The sequence below is a fragment of the Cucurbita maxima genome, unplaced genomic scaffold (genome assembly GCF_002738345.1).
Source record: "Cucurbita maxima cultivar Rimu unplaced genomic scaffold, Cmax_1.0 Cma_Scf00138, whole genome shotgun sequence".
In the NCBI taxonomy this organism is placed as follows: domain Eukaryota; kingdom Viridiplantae; phylum Streptophyta; class Magnoliopsida; order Cucurbitales; family Cucurbitaceae; genus Cucurbita; species Cucurbita maxima.
The window spans coordinates 86,541-98,171 of record NW_019272154.1 but is presented as its reverse complement, the minus strand read 5'-3'; the positions used below and the strand labels follow the sequence as shown (position 1 = coordinate 98,171).

General features: G+C 33.3%; 1 non-coding gene across 1 annotated transcript; it reads right to left on the bottom strand.

Moving 5' to 3' along the window:
- Positions 1–7,024: 7,024 nt before the first annotated feature.
- TRNAF-GAA lies at positions 7,025–7,097 on the bottom strand. The gene has a single exon. It is a non-coding gene; the product is annotated as a tRNA-Phe (tRNA).
- Between the last annotated feature and the right edge of the window lie 4,534 nt (positions 7,098–11,631).

Sequence of the window (11,631 nt, the reverse complement as noted above, 5' to 3'; positions counted from 1 at the left end):
TACTCATAGTCTTTCTTAACATCCCATCCCAAGGCTTTATTCTCCAAGACACATCATTTTATACTTACCATCATGCTCTTAATACTCATAGTCTTTCTTAACATTCCATCCCAAGGCTTTATTCTCCCATACACATTCTACATCTAAGGACTTCACGTGTTTCCTGCAATACGACGAAATACGACCTTAATACCTAGGCCTAAGGCTTCATACATATGTTTCAAGTTGTAAAACAAGGGCATTTGGTCTAGTGGTATGATTCTTGCTTTGGGTTTGAGAGGTCTCGATTTTGATTCTCAAAATGCCCCTTCAAGAGATTGTAGTACGAATTACTCACTTCTGATGTGGAAAGTTACGAGGTTGATACCTTGCATCTCCAAAAATGAATCAATCACTAAATATATTATTTCTTTTCAATTTTTTCTTATTTACGACATAATGAGCCCGGAAAGTTTTTCATGTCACTATTTTGAAAATTACTTCTTTTCAATTTTTTCTTATTCATGACATGTTGAGTACCGATATTTGTTCATTTTCACTATTATTGATGATGGAAAATTTAGGGTTTTGTGATGCAAGAATTGTAGGAATATAGCTTCGCTTAGCATGTGAGAGGTACGGGGATCGATACCTCGCATCTCCAAAAGAAACTATTTTATTATTAATATTTTATTTATATTCAATATTTCCTTATTTATGACATAATATGCAGATATACTTTTTCATTTTCACAATTATTGATGAAGGGGCATTTAGGGTGTTCATTTCCCATGTGGAAAGTATGGGGATCATTACCTTGCATCTTCAATTGAATCGATTACTAAATATATTATTTCTTTTCAATTTTTTCTTATCTTTTCAATTTTTTCTTATTTAGGACATAATGAGCTGGGATAGATTTTCATTTTCACTATTACAGATGACGAGATGCTTAGGACTTTATGATATAAGAATTGTGGGGATATAGCTTAGATGGTAGAGCACTTGCTTTGCATGCAAGAGATATGGGGATCGATACCCTGCATTTCTAGATTTTCTTCATTTTCACTATTATTGATGATGGGAAATTTAGGGTTCTATGATGTAATATTTTATTTCTATTCAATTTTTTCTTATTTATGACATAATGAGTAGCGATATTTTTTCATTTTCACTATTATTCACGACGAATCATTTATGTTTTTGTGACGTAAAAATTGTGAAGATGTAGCTTAGACGGTAGAGCGCTCGCTTTGCATGCGAGTTGTACGGAGATTGATAACCTGCATCTCCAAAAGAAAGTATTTAATTTGTTATAATATTTTTTCATTTTCAGAATTATCGATGCCCCGCATCACCAAAAAAAACTATTTGTTATTAATATTTTGATATTTTTTATTTTCACTATTATTGATGATGGGACATTTAAGGTTTTAGGATGTCAAAATCATGGGTATGTAGCTCAGATGGTATAGCGCTCGCTTTGCATGTGAGAGGTACGGGGATCGATACCCTCCTTATTCATGACCTTGTTGTGTAGCAATATTTCTTCATTTTCAATATTATTGATGACGAAAAATTTAGGGTTTTGTGATGCAAAAATTGTGGGGATGTAGCTCAGATGGTATCACTTAGCATGCGAGAGGTACGGGGATCGATACCACCCCGCATCTCCAAATACTTCTATAAAGAGAACTTCTTCACTTCTTCACAATTGCAATATCTGACCAATGAATATAATGGTCATTTATAGCTTCTATCACAATAACATATAATTTGGGAACAAATATCACAATAATATAATCTCTAAATACTTCTATAAAGAGAACTTCTTCACTTCTTCACAATTGCAATATCTGACCAATGAATATAATGGTCATTTATAGCTTCTATCACAATAATAAAAAATTTGGGAACAAATATCACAATAATATAATCTCCAAATACTTCTATAAAGAGAACTTCTTCACAATTGCAATATCTGACCAATGAATATAATGGTCATTTATAGCTTCTATCACAATAATATAAAATTTGGGAACAAATATCACAATAATATAAAATTATGAGACTGAAAAGACCGTAGCCTATATGAGACTGAAAAGGCCGTTCACTACACGCTTGTAAAATAAATTATATCTACCACCTCTGAAATTTCCCATCGTTGACACCCTTAATTGGAACTAGATTTTAAGGCAAATCTTCTCCACAACTCACTTTGGAACACTTTTATAGATAGTTTCAACAAACTTACTATGCTCGTGAATACTTTGGAGTTCGATATTTATAGTTGTGGAGAACGCTATTTAAATTGATATGATCGAATCTTACAACAAAGTCTAATTGAGCCTCCCTCTTTTAGGAGATAGCTTCGAATCAAATTCTTTAGTTTGGACAATGATTGCATTGTTTTAGTCAAACAACCGAGACTAGTGTATTACCAAAATTATAAATATTTTGTACGTGTATTTTCTTACATGTTAACAATTGTATACAAATAATAACTAAATTTATGAGTAGAAGTTTGGATGGAGTTTTATTAAATAGGTAATCTTAAATTATATCTAAAAATATATAAGGTTTTTTTTTTATATACATTTACTAGAACAAAACAATGATTCAAGAAGATGTCATTCATGTCATGTTTTAATTTTTATTCTTTCTTATTTCTCAAAGATTAAAAAAAAAAAAAGTTATCCTCTCTCGCATATGGTTCGTTATTTGATTATTTTCTCTTGAGTGAATTTTAAGTGAAACACATTCTCTACCCAAGTAATTGCAAGATGCAAGCTTCACACTAAGAGGAATCAAAGTCTCAAGTATCAACGTCCTCAAGTGTCAATTTTTATTCTCCATCTCAACATAAATTAAACATATTTTCGTGAAAATATCTATTTATAAAAGCAAAATATCTCGGAGTCACAAAAATAAAAATGAGATATAGATACGAGACATAAATATGATACCAAATAGATATGGTAACATGTCATTTGTAAAAAACTAGGACACCGATGTGATAACGATACATTAATTAAAAAGAATTATTTCAAAAAATTTATCAATTTTATATTAGAAATAAATTCATATAAATAAGTTTATATGTTTGTATACTTAAAAAAAAGCTTAAGGTACGTTTCACTCTCAAAATATATTCAAACTCAAGGGTATGATACGAAATGCTGGATTATAAATTTGTAATGCATCCATTATATTAACAAGTGTTCAGTACATGCCCAACACGTGTCAGATTAGTGAAACTAAGTTATTCTCATGCTTTCTTTACACCTATTTAAAGTAGTTTGAAAACTAGCACGTCAAATATTATAATTGACTAACTACAACTTTAATTTTGTCCTTTAAGGATGGTTTTGACCAAAGAGAAATAAAATCCTTAATTTAGTACATGGTTGCAAAGATGGACATGAGAATGAGTTATTCTCATATGGAAAGAGATTTAACAATAAGTTATATCTCATATCCTCTCTTAACCAATTATTTAGTTTTATTTAGTATGTTTCAGAAAGATACGTCCATCAATAGCAAAAAAATAAAAAAAAATAAATAGAATAGATTAAATTAGCCAAAAGTAATGGCTAACATAATTAAAAAAAAAAAAACATAAAGGAAGAATTGATTAAATTGGCTAATTGCTAAAATAATTAAAAAAAAATGTAACAAAAACACAGAAGGAAGATTAGGAACACAAGTAAAAAAAAAAAAAACAAACAGCCAAAAATCAAGATTTGAAAAGTGTTAAACAGTTTTGATATATAGACATTTCAAGACTTTACTAGTGCAATATTCCCATGAAATCTAACACTAGAGCATCATAAAATTTAGAGAAATGATTGAAATGGTGAATGGGTCCTTGACGATAGTCGACCGCTATACTCTGGTTTAGGATGTAAGTGATGATTATCGGCAATATGAGTTGTGTCAATACCACATCGTTATCAAGAGAAATTAAAGTAGAGTATAATAGATCAAGCGATCCATTTGTTGAGAGTATTGTAAGAGGCACACAAGTAAGAATGTTGGATATAACTACTCTTTCACATCAGAGGGATGAGTCTCATAGATCCAACTACAATATCAAAGAAACTTCGGGTGGTAGTGATTGCTTGCATTGATGTCTCCGTGGTATCCCAGAAACATGTAACATGATTTTTCTTGCTCAAATATTGCTTCTTAAAACTTCACTTTTGAGTAATCGAGGAAGGCTACTTAATTTGCAGCCTCTAGTGAAGATGATCACTCTGAGGTGGGTTTGTTAGTGAAGATGCAATTATATAATCACGGTTTTATATCAATGGTTTCATTTATATCTATAAATGAAATTTGTGGTGTATTTTTTAGAAATTCAACAATAATCATATGTTATTCGGTTACAATTCTAAAGAAATTCAACTTTCGACCTCTTGTGAATGCTCAAAGCTACTTGCAAAGTATTGTCGATTATGATCCATAATACTCACTGGCTCGAAATTGAGGTTTGTTCATGTTTGAAATTGTGACAAACCAGAAGACAAGATGCTTATTAATATTGTTTGTGATTGTTGTTATTAATATTGTTTGTGATTGTTGTTATTTTGGTTGGTTCGTGAATTTTTCCATCTTTTAAAAATATTGTTTTTTTAGTTCGAGCCTAATTTCATAATAGGCGATTGAATCACAATATTGCAATATTTTAAGTTACTTTTAAGATTAAAGGTCGATGAATAAACTAATTACTACAAGTTCTTTTTATGCATCTTATTTTGATCTAGCACATAAATTAGCCTTATGACACTTCCTTCAACTCCAAGGGGCGGTAAACCAAGGATTCCTTCGCCCAAGACCCATGATCCAACTCCCAACATGGAATTGATAAGCTATAGAATCATTCCAAGAACCTCAATGGATGGGTTACAAACTCACATTACCAATCTCGACAACTGGACGTGCCACCGGCGTTAGAAGAACGACTGCATTAGAGCAAGTCCATGGGGATAGAAGATCCCGTTGAAGGATGATAGACCAACCGTAATCTTCAGCCCAACGAGCCAAGCTTTTGTAGAAGCAATAACCCTTGTATTAAAGAAATTAACATCTTCTTATACAAAATTTGGATAAACCAAGAGATAAAGCTAGAATTAGATTATGAGATCCAAGAGTGAGAAGCAAGATTTGGAACCTTTTTCAAAATTGAGTCACTCCACAATCGAACTTGATCAAGGCTTGACTGAATAACTCAGATGCAATCTACCACAAGAATTGCATCAAACATAAAAACGACAAAGATATGTTCAGATTTCTATAAGGGGGAACGTCTCAACTTAAGAGATCAATTTCATTGATCACAAATATGCTTTTACATAATAATTTGTGGTTATTTATAGTCTCCCCACAAAAAAAAAAGAGTGCCCGTGATTTAATCTCGATCCCTTTAAATCTCCACACAAGACCAAGTCAATTTGAGCATTACAAACTTTATGAAATTAAAATAATAAATAAAGTTTTCTAACCACTCATGAAATGATGCTTGCAACTTCATCCGCTACTTAAACCGTGCAAATATTTACTTATGAAATGACGGTTGAACCTAGCCTATCCAATTTTGTAGATGAAGTATGAATGCTTGTTGAATCTTCTTGGCCTTGGGTTGTGTAATAGGTCCAGTTGGAACAACGTGATTCTTATCATCATGCCCCTCTTCAAAAGGATTCGTCCTCAAATTAGAAAAATCATCACCTACATTAAAAGAACTCAACTCAGTAACATTGAAAGTAGAATGTACACCGTGATTCTTATCATCATCCCCCTCTTCAGGATTCGTCCTCAAATCAGAAAAATCATCACCTATATCAAAGGGACTCAACTTAGCAACATTGAAAGTAGAATGTATTGACAATTCTATAGGAAGATCAATTTTATTGTTCCATACAATAAAATGAGTCATTTTACTAAATGTCTTACAGAGCATTTATAGTCAAATAAAGAATTAGGAATCCAAGCTATCTTTAGATCTACAGACAACACTCCCAATTGAATTGAGCTATTTATGCTTAACATTAAAATGAAAATTCATCACTAAAATTATTTACGCTAATTCATTGAAATTTTAAAAAGAAAACATCTCTAAATTTAGATAAGATAGTAAGTTATACTACTTGAATCAGGTGTGGTGAAGGTCGAATGAACACGTGACCTTCAAATCTTCAATATTACTCTCTCCCAACTAAGCTATACCCTGTAACATTGAAAATGAAAATTCTTAAATTTTAAAAAGAAATAATCACTAATTTTCGATTGAATATACAGGTTATGCAAGTTAGTCACCTTGAATTAGGTGCCGTGAACGTGGATCAAACACGTGACTTTTAGATCTTCACTAATGCTCTCCAAACTGAGTTAACCCGCTAACATTAAAAATAAAAATTCATCGGTAAAGATATTTTCACTACTTCATTGAGATTTTAAAAAGAAATAATCACTAATTTTAGATTGAATAGTCAAGTTATGCAACTTAGTCAACTTGAACCTGGATCAAACCCGTGACCCCTTGATGTCGATCAAACACAAGACCTTCCAATATTCAATCTGATGCTCTCCCAACTAAGCCATCCCAAATAACATAAAAAAATGAATAATCACATGTTTTAGATTGAATAGTCAAGTTGTGCAACTTAGTCAACTTATGCCAGTTGGATAAAAAATGTGACAGATCTTTCTCTAATTCATTAAGATTGAGATTTTAAAAAGAAATAATCGCTAATGCAATGAACGTGGATCAAACACGTTACCTTTAAATCTTCAATATGACGCTCTCCTCACTAATATTAAAATTGAAAATTCAAAAAGTAAAGGTAAACTTATGTCAGTTGGATAAAAAACGTGACAGATCTTCCTCTAATTCATTGAGATTGAGATACCTTTAAATCTTCAATATGATGCTCTCCTCACTAATATTAAAATTGAAAATTCATAAAGTAAAGGTAAGGTAAACGTGACAGAATAATCGCTAATGTCACTAATTTTAGAGTCAAGTTATGCAACTTAAACAAAGTGCGGTGAACGTGGATCGAACACGTGACCTTCAGATCTTCAGTCTGACGCTCTCCCAATTGAGCTATCCCCGCAATCATTAGAAACAAAAATTCATAAGTATAGGTATTTTAGCTGATTCATTGAGATTTTAACAAGAAATAATGACTAATTTTCTATTGAATAGTCAGGTTATGCGAACTAGGTTTGGTTAACATGGAGATCGAACACGTGACCTTCAAATATTAAATTTGACTCTCTCCAAATTGAGCTATCCCTGCTAACATTAAAAATGAAAATTTTAAAGTAAAACTATTTACGCTAATTAATTGAAATTTTAGAAAGAAATAATCACTAATTTTAAATTAAATAGTCAAATTATGCAAGATTGAACACGAGACCTTTAGATCTTCAATCTGATGCTCTCTCAACTGAGCTATCCACACTAACATTAAAAATGAAAATTCATCAGTAAAGGTATTTTCACTAATTCATTTTAATTTTAAATAGAAATAATCACTAATTTTTAATAAGATATTCAAGTTATCCAACTTGTATAAGGTGCGGTGAACTAGAACACGTTAGGTCTTTTCGATAATTCATTGAGATTTCAGAAAGGAATAATGACTAATTTTAGATTGAATAGTCGGGTTATGCAGCTAGAATCAGGTGCGGTGAACGTGGATAACAAACACGTGACCTTCAAATCTTCAGTCTGATACTCTCCCAACAGAGTTATCCCCGCTAATATTAAAAATGAAAATTCATAAGTAAAGGTATTGGGTACGCTTCTGGAAATTCAACAAAAGGCAATAGTATTAGACCGAGATGCCAGATTTAAATCTCGCTTCTGAAAAATTCAACAAAAGGCATTGGGTACGCAGTTATAGTACGACATTCCACCCATAAACAGATGATCAAACAGAAATGCTCAAGCAAATATTGGAAGAAATGTTGAGGACATATGTGATCGATTTAGCAGGAAGCTGGGATAAATACCTACCCCTTATGAAATTCTCTTATAATAATAGTTGCCAAGCAACCATAAAAATGACCACATATGAGGTTCTTTACGGACGAAGATTTTGATCCCCTATCTTTTGGGAAGAAGGGGGGCAAACGAGAACTATTGGACCAGAGCTATGCAAATTACCAACGCCGCAGTCTAGAAGATTAAAGCTAGGATACAAACCGCACAAAGCTGAGAAAAAAGCTATGCAGATCTAAGGCACAAGGACATGGAATTGTTGGTAGGGGATCATATATTCCTAAAGGTAGCACCCCATGAGAGGGGTGCTCAGGTAGGGTAAAGAGGGGAAGCTAAGCCCTAGGTTTATCCATCCCTTTGAGATATTAGAAAGGATTGGATCTAGAATCGGGCAATGCCCAAATTTGTCTGTAGTACGTAATATCTTTCATGTATCCATACTACGGAAGTATACCCTAGATCCTTCGCACGTACTGGCTCATGAAACTCTCTTCTTGAGAGATGACCTAACGTATAAAGAAGACACGATTCAAATAATAGACAAGAAAGTCAAAAGATTGAGAAACAAGGAAATCGCTCTTGTTAAGGTCCTATGGAAGAATCATAGAGTAGAAGAAGCCACTTGGGAAACAGAAGGCAAATAAGAACCTTGTACCCTGGCCTATTTTAGAATAAGCACTTTCGATGACCGAAAGTTTTCAAAGGAGAGGAGAATTTGCAACACTCAAGGTCTCCAATAAGAGACCGTGTATAATCCCTACTAAGTTGTATCTAGAAGCAAAGAACAAGTAGAATTGAAAAAACATTGAGAAGATGATACTTTTTCTAATTTTTATAAACTTCCCGAATCATTAAATTTTTTATAGAATAATAATTACAAGGGGCTTAAAAAAGAAAGGCTCCGATCGAAGAAGACATTTATGGCAGAAGATTCAAAAAAATCAAGAATGAAATTATAGAAATTCTAGATGTTTCAATGGTAGTGGAAAATCCGTCTATAAATTATGAATTAGGGTAGACTATTAGGGGCAAGAAGCAAGCTTAATCGAGTACCCAATCGAGAGATACAAGTTTTTTGTTTTGGGGTATCGTGTTCATGGGTTTACCTCGAATTCGAGAACTAGTCCACTGTTCATTTCCAAACTTGTTCCTGCACCATCTAAATAAGTTTACCCATAAGTTTGGTGAAGGAAATAGGTCCTCAAAGTGCTAGTAGGTTTTCCTACGAATCAGTCCATGTTAGGTTACCCTCTAATGTTTTCCTAAGCTAAAACCTCAACTCTTAAAGCCTAACCCAAGACATTATGTATAAACCTAAGTTCATCAATAATCCATGTACCAAGTACATAGAACTATGTGAATAACGTGCTAAATAAGTTGCTAGGATCCATACCCATAAGTAACCATTATTTGCCCATAAGTTCTTCTTTTGAGTCTGCTTCTTATTTTGTGTTTATAACGATTATGTATATGTAACACCCCAAACATGAAGAAAATTAGCTCCCACAAAAATAAGCCACTCATGAAAGACCCAAAGGACAGAAAGGAAAAAAATTAAAGTTTTAAGCAAGAACAAGGGATTTAGTCAATTGAGTACCCTAACAAGTGATTTCAAGGATTGGAAAGGAAATAGTAAATGAAAAGGGCAAAAAAGTCATTTTATCAATTATCAAAAATCTTTCTCGATTTGTAATTCCTTATGTAGAAGGAATCTCAAGATTCAAAAATAAGGGGGAAATGAACAAAAAAACAATGAGAAATTTGTAGAAATATTATGGATTTTTCGAGAAAAATAATAATAAAACATTCGAAATGTGGAAATTACCAAAATACCCCTGAAAGAATGGATAATTAGAGAAATGTCACTCCTATTAGAATCAGAGCATCTACCGTGACCATCCGAGCAAAATCCTTCAAACTCAAATCTCAACCGTTGGATCTCCTCCAAATTTTGATATGATCTCAATGAACACGCACGGATCATCACATCCAACGACTAGTATTCAAAGCCAAGGTCGATAAGGCTATGATCGGAATTGATATCTCTGAAAAATTATCCAGAAAGTTTAATCTCTAAATAACGAAGATTTTAGAGCTCTCAATGTCGGTTTAAGCTCCTCCGATAAAGTCTGAAGTAGGAGAACCAATACGAAATAAGAATCGAGAAAGGTTGATTCCCCAATCGAATGCAATAAGCGTTTAGATTATGGGTCTCCTACTCTAAGATTTCTTCCAGATTCAAGAGCAATCCTCCACCATTTCTCTTCGAATCTAAATAACGAAGATTCTGGAGCTCTCAATTTTGGTTTAAGCATCTCCTATAAAGACTGAAGTAGGAGCAACAATACGGAATAAGAATCGAGAAAGGTCGATCCCCCAATCGAAGGCAATGAGCGTTTAGATTATGGGTCTCCTACTCTCAGATTTCTTCCAAATTCGAGTGAATTCCTCCCCCATTTCTCTTCAAACATATTCCTACAGTTTCTCAACAAGATTACCCACAAGTTTTATGAAGGAATAGAGTTTTGAAAGTGCCCATAAATCATTCCCTCAATTCAATCCGCCATTGAAGAACTTCAAGAAAAACTTGAAAATCAAATTCGAGGATACATGATGACTCGTCGAGCAAGAATGATTCCAATTAGTTTCTGCACCTCCAAGGAATGCTTCCATAGAAGACCACGAAGAAAAATTACCTCGAGAGCGTGCCGAATTGAAGGAAATAAGTTTCGAAATTAAATTGGGGATAAGAGTCGAATTCCTATCTACGATCTCTTTTCCTTCAAAGTAAGGATTCCTCTAGCTTCAAAGGAAGAAGTTGAGTAAACTTGATGAAAGAATTGAGAGCTGAAACGTCGTAGAACAAGCTACCCAAGAGATCAAAAATCTTGTGTTTTGAGTGAGTTGCATACTGAGTTCGATTTCTAGAAATTAAGGTCCTAGACTCAAAGACATTCCTCTAAACCAATTCCTTTAGCCTGAAGAAAGGTATGAAAGAGGTTCAATAAAGAAATAGGGCCTTGAAACCCCTAGAATCGGCTACCAAATATAAAAATCCTTTGTTTTTTCTCCAGCGATAAATCAGATTTTGGACGAACTTTGGAAGCGAATATCTTAGGCTACGATCTACGAGAAGGTATCAAATCAATCCCTAACCCTTCCTTGTAACACTCATCTTTAAGTTTCACAAAAAAATCAAGGAGAGAAATGCTGTAAATGTGGCTGTACAGGCCGAGTTTCAGATGGCGGCGATGTGAAAAATGCGCATCTTCTTCCTGTTTAGAGGAAGAAAACGATGATATGGCCAGTTCAACTAAACGATCCAAGTCAACTAAAAATTTGACCTTTTCTTGGGTTTTCTCAATTTTAACCCTATTCCAGACCGATTCTCATAAAAACATTATGGTTTCATAAACTAGACACAATAAGGAGTACGTGGAAGGAAATTTGAAGTAATTCAGATACTGGAAGCTCAAGAATAGAGGTCCCAAACGTCAGCGAAGAGGCAAGTAGCCACCTTGGACTCTTTGTTAAGAAATACTTGTAGAAATCGCTTGGATTTTCATATGAACTCTAAACCAAGTATGAATTAAGAATATATGAAAAAAAAAACCCAAAGAACCCTGAGTTAAGACCCTGAA